Raw genomic sequence first — 16259 nt, forward strand, 5'->3', positions numbered from 1 at the left:
ATAGGTGGTGCTGTTTAAGCTGAGCTTTGAAGAAATCTAGGGATTCTGTGAGATGAAAGTGAGAAGGGAGTACATTCTAAGCATGATAGGCTAACTATGAAAAGGCACAGAGACAGGAGAAGGAATGTATGTGTGTGTGTGTGTGTGTGTGTGTGTGTGTGTGTATGTGTATGTATGCAACAACATGAAGGCCAGTTTAACTGGACCACAGAGCATGGGAAAGGCAGTAGTATATAATAAGGATGAAAGAATAGGTTGGAAATCAGTTGAGAAGGACTTTAAATGTAAAACAGAGGACTTTATATTTGCTCTTACAGATAATAACTATAGGAATTTATTGAACAAGGGACTGTTAGGCCTGTGCTTTAGAAATATCACTTGGTAGCTGAGTACAGGATGTATTAAAGAGAGATACTAGAGACAGGAAGACCAATTAGACTATTGCAATATTTCACATGAGAAGTGTACTTTTCAAGATGGTGACCCTGTGAGTAAAGAGGAGATGGATGTGAGAGCATTATGAAGGAAGAATCAAATAAGACTTGGCAACTACTTAGATGTGTAGGGTAGGGAAGAGTAAGAAGAATGACTAGAAGGTTGTGATCCTAGTTGACTAGAAGGATGATGGTGCCTTTGACAGAAATGGGGAAATTAGGAAGAGGTATGGATTTAGAGTGGGGTGGGAATGGGGAATAATAAATTTTGTTCTGGACATGTTGAATTTGTTATTCCTACATTTTTCAGCTAATAGGAAATTTCCTGAAATATAGTATCCAGAGTCTTTGTTTTTCTAAGTTCTTTGAAGTATCAGTAATACTCAAATTCAGCATTGTGATATAACATTCAGGTCTGTTGCTTGGATGTGTTTTCCAGTAGTTTGGATAATTCCATAAGCTTGGATTTCCAATTGCTGTATTTGATGTAATTCCATTTTCCACTGAAATGTCTGGGGTTAACTGCTGAAAATATCTGAGATTTTTTTTTACTGTATTTTCCATCTCCTCTTATTTTTCATATCATTTAATTCTCACTTAATTTCTTACTTGTTATTTTCTTAGGATTGCCAATTTTTACTCAATTTCTTTGAAAATGCCATTTACTCATCTCAGGATATCTCATGGAGTAACTTCGCATGGTTTCTTTTCCTATCTGCATTGCTTCCGGCATATTGGTCAATTCACATATGTGACAATATTTTAAAACTGCATTAACATTTTTTTCTATTGTGCTCACTTTAAATTTGGTTGCTTTCCAATTTTTGTTTGAATTTTTAGCCAATTTTCATGATAGTTCCCTTCAATCTTCTCTGTTCAATATCTTAGATCAATATCCCATGATTTCTATCTTGAAAACAAAATCATTTCTATCCTTCTAAAGAAAACTAGAAGTTCATTGGGCTTCACTAGACAATTTAGATAAGCACACTTTGCACTGAGTTTTGTATAATATTAACTCTAAGAAAAACAGCTTAATTTATTTCAAATAAAAAAACCTAACTTGTATTGGTATCAACTTTTGTTAGGTATTCATACATCACTAATATTTTATAATGAAAAGTAATGCAAAAATATCTAATAGAGCTTTATAAATGCATAAAATGAGTAATTTAATAAAACTCAAATATAAAAGTAATTATCTTTAAATTTTGTTGGTTGGATTAATTATTGGCAAATTGATCATGAATTTCTTTTTAACATAAGCTTCCTTGTGGGCAACAGGGTGTATATATAATGAGGAAAGAAAGTACATGGGTGAGGGAGAATGGAGAATTGTGAATAGAAGCATATTTTTCATTAAAACACACCAAATACAATTACACATAATCAAGCTGTGATATCATGACCATAGGTAATTAAGGCTACATCTACGAGAAGCCTACAATATTTACTAAATTTCCAGAATTGTTTTCCATTGTGAATTCTTTGATATCTAATCAGGGCTAAACTATGTTGAAATACATTTCCACAATGAATACATTTACATGATTTATCTCCTGTATGAATTCTCTGATGTCAAGCAAGATTTGCATGCAGACTGAAGGCTTTCCCACATTCGTTACATTCAAAGAGCTTCTCTCCAGTATGAGTTACATGATGTTGAGAAAGATATGAACTTCTAAAGAAAGCTTGTGTACATTCATAAGTTTTTTCTTCAGTGTGAATCTTCTGATGTTTAATCAAAGAGGACCTATCATAAAATGCTTTCCCACATTCACTCCATGCATAAGATCTCTCTCTAGTATGAATTCTCTGGTGTTGAGTACAGTCTATACTTTGACAGAAGGTTTTCCCACATTCACTACATTCATAAGGCTTCTCTCCTGTATGAATTCTTTTATGTTGAGTAAGGTATCCATGAAGTCTGAAGGCTTTTTCACATTCGTTATGCTTAAATGGTTTTTCCCCAGTATGGACTCTCTGATGTTGTCTAAGGAGTGGTTTCTCACCAGAATGGACTCTCTGAGGCTGAGTAAGAGTGCACCCTCACTGAAAGCTTTCCCACATTAATTACATTCATAAGGTTTCTCTCCAGTATGAATCCTTTGATGTTTGGTCAAGGACGACCTATCACAAAATGCCGTCCCATATTCATTACATTCATAGAGATTCTCTCCAGTATGAATTCTCTGATGCTGAGTTAGGTGTTTACTCTGACTGCAAGTTATCCCACAATTACATTTATAAGGTTTCTCTCCAGTATGAATTCTCTTATGTTGTGTAAGATTGCCATGAAGTCCGAAGGCTTTTACACACTCATGACATTCATAGAGTTTTTCTCCAGTATGGACTCTCTGATGCTGCATAACTAGTGTACCCTCACTGACAGCTTTCCCACAATTATTACATTTATAAGCTTTTTCTCCAGTATGGATTCTTTTGTGTTAAGTAAGGTTTCCTCTAGGTCTGAAGCATTTCCCACATTCATTACATTCATAGGGTTTCTTTCCAGTATGGATTTTCTGATCCATAGTGAAGGGCACTATTACTGAAAATTTTCCACAGTAATTACATTTATAGGGTTTCTCTCCAATATGAATTCTCTGAAGTGCAGCCCTATGGAAAACTTTTCCACATTCATTACCAGGATGAATTCTCTTATGCTGAGTAAGGTATCCATGCAGTCTGAAGGTTTTTCCATACTCATTACACTTATAAGGTTTCTCTCCAGTATTATCCTTCTGTGTTGAGTAAAGTTTCCATGAAGTCTAAAAGCTCCTCCACAATCATTGCATTTATAAGGTTTCTCTTCCTTATGGATTCTCTGATGCTAAGTAGGGTATCCTTATTAATAACTTTTCCACATGCATTGCACTCATATGGTTTCTTTCCTATACATATTTTCTGATATCCAATTAGATGCAAATTACACCTTAAACTTTTTCCAAATACATCACATTCATTATCTCTCTCTTGTAGGAACCCTCTGTTCTGTAACCAGGATTGAATTCAGAATAAATTCATAACACTCAGGGTCTATCTTCCCAAAGAAAATTTTCTTTGGGGGAACTGTAACTTGCCTCAGATAATCTTCTTTATTATTTGACTGCCTCCTAAATTGATCATTGGACATCCAGGCTTCTCCAATTTAGAGTAACAGATACCATCCTTTATGGATCTTTCCACTGTTGCCTCCTGAGATGCTCCTTCTTCAGAAATGCCCTGTATGGGAATTGGATCCTTGGGTTCAGTCTTGGTCCCCCAGTTTCACTGGGTTGTTGTGAGGTTCAAAGTTTGTGCATAAATAAAATCAATGCAGCCTTTGTAGTTACCTCTTGAGATTTCTCTTACTACTATCCAAGGTTCTTGTCCTTGCTCCAACTGGGAAATTACATATGACTTTGAAACTTGATGCCCCAGTGAGAACAGATTCCTGTAGTTTTCCAGCATTACATCCCTATATAGGTATCTCTGATCAGAATCCAGTTTCCTCCACTCCTCCTGAGTGAAGTCCACAGCTACATCCTTGAATGTCAATGATTCCTGGGATCTGGTAGTCAGGAGTCCAGAAGTCATTCCTTCCCTCTGAGTGCTACCCTCTTGTGAAGGGTAGATTCCTAAAAAGTCAAAGCTGTGTCTTGAAGCATTTGGTTGAGATTTGGCAAGGCTAGTTTCTGGATATTCTATTTTCACCCCAATCCTGTTTACCCAAGCAGACTGGTCAAGAATAATTTCTGCACCAGTCACTTCCATGATTTTACTCAGCACTTTGGAAGCTCTGGGTAAAGGTCTCAGAGATCAGGAGTGCATGCTCCTGGCATGTATTTCTGATTCCCAGAGCCTGGGAGCTCAGTGGCTTTCCAGGACCTTCACTATGAAGCTGAAATCTCTGATTCTTCATTGGGAAACCCTTCCTTTGGTACTTGGGGCTGGGAACCTGTAGACCCTATTCATCACGGACGTTATCACTTCTTCAGGGGTAGGGAATGGAGGGGATAACATGCTCCCTCCCTGCACCATCAACTTGGCTCTGGTCACAGCCATAAACCTGTTTCTTTCAGAGCTCTTTTTAAAGAAACAGATTGAATTTTTTCAGTAGGTAAAAGAGACCATCTTTAACCTCATTTCTTACCTAGTCTAATTACTGAAGAGTGTTGCTTCAGCTAAACAGACCTGGGAAAGATCTTAGGGTTAAAGGCCAAAGTCTCTCACTGTATCCAGGGCCATATCCATATATCTTGATCTATGTCTTACCACTGGACCCCCATGGCTCTGAAGGAGAGTGAAGCTGGTGATTTTGTATTGCCCTGTCTCAGTTACATCCAATTCATTTGCTGGTCAAGACATCATCTTCGTAATGTCATTGGTCCTCTTTGAAAATGAAGGACAAACAACAACCACAATTATATAGTCACTAACAGAGGATATGAAATCATTCAAAGATTCTCAGATACCTTCCTTTACTTCCCAAGTAATGAATGGAAATTGAATTTTGTTGGACATTTGACTATTTCAACATTGCAATTTTTAAGGCTAGCTACCTTTAGTCAATTGCTATTATCAAATTGGAATAATATTACTTGCACTTCCTGCCTTAGATGACCATTGTGGGGATGAAATACAATTGTTAGGGTTCTGCAGTTGGTAGCCATGAGCCTCCTTTTACTTCTGACAGATATATGCCCAAGAGAATCAAGAAGAGCTCAGATATTATTGTTAAGGATGTATCTGTCTTTGGCCTTGTGATACTGATTCACATTGACTATGGAAACTTTTCATTGGGTTCTGTGTAATTCAAATCTCTTAGTTTATACCACAGTCCTGTACTATAGATAACAATGAAGACATATGGTTCAGGTAAATAGAAATACTGGCTTTCAGAAAAGGTTACCCAGGAACATAGATTCTCCACTATGACCCCATGAAGTTTCCCCTGATTTATTCTCTCTCCTTCTAGCACATATAGTTTTGAGATTCTAGTACAGAGATTATTTTTATGCTGACTAGCCTTACCCACCCCCCAGGCTGCCACTGCCTCTCTCCCAATTTTTTCATGTATTAATTTTGTATATTCTATACATCCACGTGCACACACACACATTCTTTCACCTTTCCTTTGAGTGGAGGGACTGTCTTACTTTGTTCTTTGTATCCCTAGGATTTAGGACAATGTCTAGTTTATAGCAAGAGTTTAATAAATTTTTGTTCACTGAATGAGTGAATAAAATATCCACCTTAGCGTTCTATCTCCCTCTCCTTTACATGTTGTTGATGGGAATCTTCTGAGGTGAGACTTCAATCCAGGCCTTCCTTGTTCTGTAGGCAGTTCTCTATTCATTATTCTATGCTGCCTCTGACACATACTACATTTGTGGCTATAGGGAAGCTACTAAACTTCTCAGTACTCTAGGGAACTCTTTGAGACTGTAGATTGCAAAGAACATGGCTGCCTGCTTCAGTAGATAGCTAATTTAGCAGTCTTCTATATAATTAAAAATATTTTTAATTAACAAAAAATCATCTTCTCTCCCTCTCATGTCTCCTGCCACAGAAAAATAAAGAAAAAGCAAAACATTTTGTAACAAATATGCATTGTCAAGCAAAAACAACAACAACAGCAAAACATGTTGACTGTATCCAAACTTGATTTCTAGAATCTCTATAACTATGTGTAGCTCTACCAACAGTTCACTAATGTATGTGTATTCCCATAGCCCTTACGACATTTGTCATTTTCATTTTTTATCAATGTTGCTAATCTGATGTGTATGACATAGAACCTCAGGGCTGTTTTCATTAGAATTTCTTTAATTATAAGATATAATTTAGATCATTTTTTTAAAAGGTAGCTATTGATAGATGGGATGTTTTTCCTTTATAACCTACCTATTAATATTCCTTGACTATTTATTACTTGTGGGTGGCTCTTATTCTTATAAATTTCAATCATTTCCCTATATATCTTGGGAATGAGAGCTTTAATAGAGAGATGTGCAACAAAGATTTTTTCCCCCCAGGTAGTTTTCTATATCAATGAAATCACAAATCTAGTTGCTATCTTTATCTTTAAGAATCTTTAGAGTGTGAAAAAGCACACTGAATCCTAAGTAGCTGTTGCCTTCCTATCTATCAGACAGATCAATTGTCTTGCCTTCCTATCAGTAGTAACATGTTGCAACTGTAAAGGTGTTACATGAATGTAAGTTAATGTTATTCAATTTTTGCTCATGATTCCTATATTATTTTGCAGCCTAGGCATTTTGGAGCTCTAGAATATGCCAGTGTGTGGTTTGTGGATTCTGTATAGATAGTATGACAGAATCTGAATATATGAAGGAATCAAAATCTATATTGATGAGAAGGGATGTTCTCTTTCTCACTCTATTCCAATCTAATACAATACAATTCAGTAAACATTTATGAAGCCTGTCATATATGCATTGTGAATAAAGTACTGGTCTCAGAGTCAGAACGAGCTAGTTTCATATTCTTCTCAGTGACTCTAGTCAATTCTTTAAATCTATAAGTTACATAAAAGTTGATGGTCCAGATTAGAGAGGGAGTTCATATACAAATTAATTCTTAAGTCAGATAGACATGATAGATAGATATTTCTAGATCTAGGTTGGATATCTATATTGTATAAAATTGTATAAAATATATATGCATGTGTATGGAATATATATGTATGTGTGTTACATGTATTATTATGTATGCAAGACATTAGGTGATAGGGATAATAAGGAAGAAAGAAAGGCAGCCTTTGCTCTCCAATTAGTTCAAGGGGAATTCAGCAAGCCAAATTGTCAGAGTAAGAAGTAAATTGCCTTAACTCTCCCATATTCACTTCCAAACAGTCATAAAGTAGCACCCCAAAACAAATCATGGAACAGCAAAAATAGTGAAAAGATGGAATGAAACAATCTTTAAGTCCAAGAAACTTAGAAGATCAGCAAGAAAGGTCTGTCTCACTCAGGCAAAATAGCAATGAAGTCCAGGAAGCCCAGCAAGCCCCACCTCAGCAAACCAGGAGATCCTGAGGCCCAGTGCAGTGAGCAGGCAAACACTAACACCAGGATCCTCCCATGCCTCAGCGCAGCCAAGAAAATGGTCAGATTCCAGCTCTGAAAACCACCACATGTTTAGCATAGTCTCGGGGAAACAAAAACAAAACAAAACAAAACACCCCACTTGCCTCAGTATTCTTCAGACACCAGCAGTACAACCCAGCTCAATACAGGTAATGCAGGTTTACTTGCCAGACCCCCACAGCCTCCAGCAGTGCCACTCACCCCTTCCATGCTGCCCTTTTAGTGCAGCAAAAGACACAAGGTCCTAAGTGGACCTCATTGCAGCATCTGTGCAACAGTGAAGGTCTGCAGCATCTGACACGAAAACCCTGAGACCATGTGCTGTCCATGCCAGAGGCAGTTCAAATTTAAAAGAAAGGGAAAAGGCCAAAAAAGAGATGAGCAAAAGGCAACAACAAAAAAGAATCTGGCCATAGAAAGATAAAATGGTGACAGAGGAATCAAGACACAAACTCAGAAGAGAAAAACAAGTCAAAACACCTATGAGCAAATCCTCTAAGGAAAATAGGAAGTAGTCTCAAGATCAGAAAGAAATCATGGAAAAGTTGAAAAAATAAAAATGCAAATTAAAACAAGTGTGAAGTATCATCTCACACTTATCAGATTGGCTAATATGACAAAAAAGGAAAATGATAAATATTGGAAAGGATGTGGGAAAATTGGGATACTAATTCACTTTTGTGGAGTGGTAAATGGATCTAACCATTGTGTAGAGTGAGTTGGAAATATGTACAAATTGTGCATACCCTTTGATCCAGCAATACCACTCCTAGGTCTGTATCCAAAAGATGTCATAATAAAGGGAAAAGGGCCTAGATGTGCAAAAAAACTTATAGTAGCCCTTTATATGGTGGCAAAACATTGGAAATTGAGGGGATATTAATCATTTAAGGAATAACTGAACAAGCTGTGGTAAATGAATATAATGGAATATTATTGTACTGTAAGAAAGGATAAAAAAGGCAAATTTCAGAAAAAAAAAAACTGCAAAAACTTGTATGAACTGATGCAAAGTGAAATGAGCAGAACCAGGAAAACATTCTATGCAATATCAGCAACATTGTATGATAATCAATTATGAATGACTCAGCTCTTCTCAGTAATATAGTTATCCAAACAAGTAAAAGAATTCTTGTGGTAAAATGCTACCCACATCCAGTTAAAGAATGGATGAACTGAATGTAGATCAAAGCATACTTTTTTCACTTACTTTATACTGTTTTGTCACTTCTTTTCCTTTTTATCTGTTTCTTTCACAACTATGATTAATATGGAAATATGTTTTACAGGATAGATAGAACATGTATAACCTATATCAAATTGCCTACCATTTTAGGAAGAGGGGAGGGAAGAGAGAGAAGGAGGAAAAATTTGTAACTCGAAATCTCACAAAAATGAATAATAAAATTTTTCTTGAAGTGATTGGGAAAAATACAATTAAATATTTATAAAAGAAATTAATTAAAAAATCTTAGGCAAATCACACTCAGGAATGAGCACAAATATCCATGCATGCTGAGGGGCTGCTCTCTATACCCTAAACATCTAGCCCACCTACTTGACAATGCTCAAAATTCCTCTAAAACCTGATAAAACTTATCATTTCATTTATTATAGATAAGGATCAAATAACAAATCCCCCTCAGGAAAATTAATCACATTCACTTGATACTAAGTTGTATATGCCTGCTGTGAGGTAATTTCCAGAGAATGCTAAATTTTTTATACAAGGTGACTGGTGGGGAGAGAACTCACAGACTTTGGACAATTAAGGAATATAGAAGAGACTCTAGAAAGGGAAGAAAAGAACATATGAAGGGAAGTGTTGAGGGACCAAAGGCTTCATAATTTTGAATACAACCAGTAATACATCTATGAATGTCAGCAATGCATAAAGGAGAGTTATCATGAAGGGAGTTCTTGTGTGAATACACAAAATGTATGCTGAAAGGGAGAATTCAAGAGATTTCAGAAAGAAAGAGGAGAGGGAAGTAGAGATGGAAGAAGAGAATGGTTTTTCTTTGGGAGTCATTAAGAAGAATCCTGCCTCTAAAATTCTGAGCGTGCTCTTTTATAGATGTCCAAGGATATACTCATTGTATTTCACTTTAGGAAGATGTCTATAGCCTCAGAAATATGACATTTCTTCTTCATTGCAGATATAACACACACACACACACACACACACACACACACACATCTTTCAGGTAAAAAAAAAGAACTAATGAAAAGGAGCTTTTGATTACAGAAGCCATATGGCATTAAAAAACAAAATCTTGGAAACTGTTTCCAGAAGCCATTAGGAAAAGTCAATTCTTCCTATAAAACTTATTTATATAAGACCATGAGAATTTCTGCCATGGATTATCCTATTGCCCATCTGGCCTAGAATTATGTCTTCCTGTGGATCATATTGTGTGAGACCTTGTCTTTCACCAACCTCAGAAAAAAAATGTCATGCTAACATCTTGGTTTACCTTAGTAACCAATCCCTCCTATGACTGGGCATATTCACATTTCCTGATTCCTTTCTCTCATCTTCCTGAGACCCCACATCCTACTATTACTTTCTTAAGAATTAAATATAATAAAGCACACTCAAACAGACATTCCCTTAAAACATTTCCAATAATATCATTCTAAATCATTAGAAAGGAGAAAGAAAATAGAGTTCCATATTCTTGGGTTGATTGATTGCCTGATTTTCACTTGGCCTTCTGTTTCTTATGCTATTCCTAATAATAATAAACATATTAATATTATTATTAATGTCAATAATGAGCATTCCTTATTTTGGGGGGGAAGAGGGAGAACTAATTTAATTGAAAGGGGAAGCTTAAATTTTGGACTAGATGGAAGAAGTTCTAAAATCTTTCATAAATATAAGTTGTTCATTTTCATAAGAAGGGATTTCTGACCGCATATATAGCCAGCAATCAAACTCTGGCTATTGCATCCTTTTCTATATCTCTTGCTTCATATCACTGAAATCAGACCCAGGTCTCCAGCAGAATAATAGATATTTAGATACATAGATGACAGCCAGTGCCATGATGAGGCAGTTTCTCTACCATGTAATGCCTTTCAATTTGTGAAAGTCCAATCGGTTTTCTTTTCCCTACTGAAGGACAGTAGGAGGGTTAGATAAAATGTCAAACATAATTTGACTTTCTTCTTCACCTCAGCTTTGAGTTTAACACTGGCTTTCTCTTTTAAGACTTGCCATTTTCTTGCTTGCATAGCAGTAGTGATTTCAGCTGTTTCCCAGAAAGACAATGTCCAGTGAAACTCTTATGTTCTGGCAGGAATTCAAATACAACTAGCCAAACCCATAGGCATTGCCAGTCTAAGGATGATGTCATAATCAGATAAGAGATGAGTTAAGGGAGGAGAAAGCTTTTACTCCCCAACTGAGACTATTTCAAATAAATGAAAGAGTTAAATACACACAAGCTCTGTCCCACTCTTGGAACCACCCAATGGATGTAATAGGATTAGGGTTGAACCAGCCATATGATCAGTCTATCTTCTTTGCATATCATGAATTTCTCGAATGATATGGTTCCTTTTTCTGGCCACATGGCAAGGGCAAGGGATGACACAGGGACAGCTCCAATTCTCCATAGATTTGCTTAATTTTCAAGAGATAATGGAAGTGCTCTAGTACCTTAGATAGAACATATATTTTGAGAATAAGAGTTGCACACAATGGACAGCTAAGATTGGACTTGGAGGAAAGATTGGAGGCCACACTCAAATTATGAAATCACAAGTTCATTGAGTCCATAAGTATTTTTTGAGATAATTAAACTATAGCAGCGGACTTCAAAGTTTACCTCCAGGAGACCAGTATTTCTTCTGATACTTATTATTTGTATAAACTCAAGAAAGTCATTTTAATTCCATGGAATCAGATTCCTTTATCTATAAAATGGGAACAATAATGATTCCATTGCCCACCTTTCAGGATTATTACCTGAAAAATAAACTATTAAATGATATATAGACATATTATGATTATTTATAGTGAAATTCTCCATAATCTAGGTTCTGATTCAACAAATATCTACTAAACAACTTCACCTGCTTTTAAGGCACCTGGTTGCTAAAAACTGAGGTTATAAAAACAACATTAGAGGAAAACATTCCTGCCTTCAAGAAGCTTATATTTCCCTAGTATTGTAACTAAGGAGTTCAGTAAAGGTTTTATATAGTTCATCAGCTGATTCTTAAAAGTAATTTCCCCTAACCAGAAAGTTAATGTTCACCTTGATCAAAAATGTTCATAGAAATTTTATTGTTCTTACTGTCTTCTTTAGAAATTCCTCTTTGGCATTCCTTATATAACATGGATATCCTTTAAGGTCCTGTGCTAGGCTCCTTTCTGAACAATCTTTTCTATTCCACTTTACTTTTCTAATCTAGATTTCTTTCCATCTGCTTTCTCCTCCTGAAATGGGTGAAAATAAATTTATGCAACTTCATGAATCTTTGATGTTTGCAGTGATTTCAGTGGAAGTAAGTGATTTTGTTTGTGGAAAGGAAAGAGGATTATTGAGGGAAGAAATAGAATGTAGCAGTGGCCACAGGAACTTTCTGGGATACCATAATGAAGACTTCTGAAAACCATTTGATAAAGTTTTACAGGTTTGTTGGGGGAGGGAAGGAGCAAAACAAAACTAACCAAAAAAATGATGCTCAAGGCCAAACAGTTCTTTGAAACTTATGGTTGAGTAGGCTGAGATTCTATGTGACTTCTATATAATAGTTCCCACAGAGGCAGCTTTAATCCATAAGAAAGTAATTCTGCCTTTTAAAAATTCATTAACATTCTCCCTACCTTCTGAAGATATCCAGGTTCACCCTGGCAGATCCAGCTTCTACTTCCAAATCGACGTTCTTTGGTTGCTTCGGTGACATATCATCTTGTATTCTAACACCAGAACCTTGGACCACAGGTCTGAGGTTATCAAGATAAGATAAAAAGTTTCATTTTGGGCATGTTGAATTTAAGATATCTACTGGATATCCAGTTTGAGACGTCTGAAAGGCAATTGGAGATGTAAGATTGGTAGCAAGCAGAAAGACTGGGAAGTGAAAGCAGATTTAAGAATCATCAATGTAGAAAGAATGATTAAATCTATAAGACTTAACTTCTATAAAGCAGTTATACTGGAGAAAGAAATGGCAAATTACTCTAGTGTTGTTGCCAGGAAAACCCCATGGACAATGTCCATGGAATCATGTAGAGTTGGACATGACTGACTGTCTGAACAGCTCTAAAGGAAAAATATATAGGAAATGTTGGTTAACTTGGTTAGTTTTATTGATATGGCACTGAATCTGTATATTAATTTTTGTAGTACTGCCATTTTTATAATATCATAACCAGCCTATGAACAACAAATATCACTTAAACTTCAAGGTCATTTTTTTTTCTGATTTGGGTCTGCTCTCACAAATTTTGTGCCTGAACCAGGGTCATGATTTTGTCATTTATCTCACAAATGCATACCACTGCTAGAGCACAAAATAATTAAAGGCGGCAATCAGTTTGAAACAAAAACATCCCCACCACATGGAAAACAAATAAAAGGCATGTCTTAATGCAATGTATCAGTGGTACTGTCATCTACAAGAATGGTTTCTTCTTCCTTCCTTCCTTCCTTCCTTCCTTCCTTCCTTCCTTCCTTCCTTCCTTCCTTCCTTCCTTCCTTCCTTCCTTCCTTTCTTTCTTTCTTTCTCTCTTTCTTTCTCTCTTTCTTTCTCTCTTTCTTTCTTTCTTTCTTTCTTTCTTTCTTTCTTTCTTTCTTTCTTTCTTTCTTTCTTTCTTTCTTTCTTTCTTTCTTTCTTTCTTTCTTTCTTTCTTTCTTTCCTTCTTTCCTTGCCATAGAAAAGTATAAACTGGCTCAGATTCAGTCCAGCTCAGACTCTGTCTAGCTGGGATTCTATCTGGCCCACTTGTGAATACAAGTGTCACAAATGCTTAGACTCCTTAAGAGGCAACCCAATTTGGCGAATATTTAATCAACTTTGTTTTCTTTGGCTTTAAGAAGGCTTGAGTCAAATTCATTTGAGCACGACCCAGACTGTCGGTATTTTGGGGTCCCCCATCACCCCTCAGCCTCTTCATTTATGGTTCCCTGACCAGGAAAGGCTTCTAATCTCAAGTTCTTCTGCTCAAACTGGAAGAATGCAAGCCATCAACTTCCAGATGACAGCCCATGCTGCATACCAACCTCCATCTGAATCCAAGGTCTCCAGCCCACTGGACCTGGCACCACCCAGGTTCTGAAGTCTGACCCCTTGAACAGGACCCATCAAGGAAGGGACAGCTTTATGCCCCTTGCCAGCAGGAAGAAGTTTCAGAAGCTGAGACCTTCACCCTTTACCCCAAAAGAATTTGGTTTCAATCTGTTTGAGGGGGGAATGATGAGGTTCAGACTCTGGGAGCCTCTTTGAGCTCCCCTTGAATCTTCCCACTTAATCTGGCCTTTCTTACTCAAATCTAATCTTCCCATCTGTTCTGGCAGTCTCAGGAAGCCCATGGACTTTTCATTATCATTTCAGGTCTCTGTTGCACTCCCCACCCTTGATCCCATCAAAACCCCATTCTCATACTGCCCCTATCAAGGTCTCTGGATTGCCCCACCTGCTTCCCACCCAAATGCTCCATTGTCTGATCTCCTGATAGCCTCCAGCTGTTTCCAGCCTTTGACCCTCCTTGGATACCCTCCTTGAACTTCTCCTCAAGACTCTTCCTAAACCCCTCCTCCCATCACCCTGGACTACCAGACCCCCCCCCCCCCCCAGATCCCTCCTATACTCTTTTCTGTATTTAAGTCCCACCTTGCCTCCATGAAGGTGCTCAAATTCAATCCAGCTCAGACTCTGTCTAGCTGGGATTCTATCTGGCCCGCTTGTGAATACAAGCATCACAAATGCTTAGGCTCCTTAAGAGGCAACCCAGTTTGGCGAATCTTTAATAAACTTTGTTTTCTTTGACTTTAAAAAAAAAGAAGAAAAAAGAAAAAGTATAAACTAATTCTTTTAAAGGGCCATAATGTCAGCATTTTAAAAATCCCCCTATATGGACAGGACACCCTACAAATCCTCTTTTTGAAACCTCTGATCTTTTCCAGGGTCCAAATGGAGTCAACATATTTGCATAATAATTCCTGGAAGTGCCTCATCTGTTGAAAGCTTGACATCTGATGCCAAACAGGAGAAGGAGCAATTCCCAGAGTAAGTAATGAGCTATGACCAAGGTAAATTTCTCCCTTTGGCTCAACGCTTCCAAAATGAGGGGGAGAAAACTGATTTGCAATGGTTTGGGATCCTAATTCTGTTAGCAGGGATAGAAATTGATAAACAACATTGAGTGACCTGCTGGAACAAATAGATTCTTGATTCAGCAAGAATCCAGCTGCTATTATGTTCCAGGTGAACAAGCCTTACTTAAATAAATAAATTCTCTTCGCTTCTCTTACATACTTTCCGAGTTTGCAAGGTTTATTATGTTAGAGGACTCATGGAAGAGAGATTTAGAATATTCCTTTGGGAGACACCAAGGAATTAGAGGGGTAGAGAGAAAGGTCAGAGAAATCCAGAGGGGGGTGAGTACTATATTTAGCAGCTTTCCTATAACTGGGTTTGCTTTTAACTTAGCAATATTCTGAACTTCTTAAGTACTGTTCAACCACAAAACTCAAAGTGCATTACAAATATTAATTAATCCTTAAAGTAACCCTAGTGAAATTGGTAGAAGTTCTAGCACTTCTTCACTAATGATTTAACTGAAAGCAAGGGAAGATAAGCCACTGATTAATAGATAGATGGGCCCCAGGCTGTTAAGGCAGAATTTGATACCAAAGACTGCAATTCCAAGTTTGTTGATGAGTGACAGATCATGCTACCTTTTCAGAATAGGAATGGAAAGGAGAGGGTAAGAATGAGCAGAGAAGCAGAGGAAAGCAAGCTTAGTATGAGTCAACAATGCGATATGACATTTTTTTAAAAAAGAAAGACTAGTTTGATCTTAGGACAATTCAATAAGAGACATAGCGTTCTAGATGCAGGAAATAATTGTCCTGCTATACTCAGTCCTGATAAGACCTGGCCTGAAATACTGGGTTCATTTCTCCGTGACAACTTTTAGGAAACATATTGACAAGTAAGCAGGAGTGTATCCAAAGGAGGGAGTAGAAATTGTTGACTTAGAAACCATGATACATGTAGGTATAGGTTGAAAGAACTAGCAATGCTTATCCTGAAGAAGAACTTTTTTTTTTTCTGGCCTAGTATTTCTTTGTTCAAGAAATCATCTACACTGTAGTCAAGTCTCCTTTCTTCCCCATCCCATTCACATCACTCCTTCCCACATCTTTCCACTTTTTCTCCCTCCTCTACTCTCCATACGGACCATCTAAATTTGGAAACTTTGGAAACAGACTTATACAATTTTCTACCTGTGACCTTTGGGGTAAGAAGACAATACAATTTGCTCAAGATGTCTCTCTTCTTCCATATTATATATCTGAGCTATTTTGATCTCAATCTGTCTGAATAATTGAGTTCCCTAAGCTGCCATGGTTTGTGGGCCCAGAAGTCCCAGTAAGATAGTCTAACAAGACACAATGTCTTAGCAGCATCCCATACAATGACCATCATATTCCTTCTATTTCTTCTATAGGCTGAAGGTAATTATATGCATAGCACTTGGACAACTTTC

General features: G+C 37.1%; 1 pseudogene; it reads right to left on the reverse strand.

Annotated features, from left to right (window-relative positions):
* Window positions 1-1823: 1823 nt before the first annotated feature.
* LOC140502690 (uncharacterized) lies at window positions 1824-12448 on the reverse strand (annotated as a pseudogene).
* Window positions 12449-16259: the final 3811 nt, after the last annotated feature.

This window comes from Notamacropus eugenii, chromosome 4 (genome assembly GCF_028372415.1).
Source record: "Notamacropus eugenii isolate mMacEug1 chromosome 4, mMacEug1.pri_v2, whole genome shotgun sequence".
Classification (NCBI taxonomy): Eukaryota; Metazoa; Chordata; class Mammalia; order Diprotodontia; family Macropodidae; genus Notamacropus; species Notamacropus eugenii.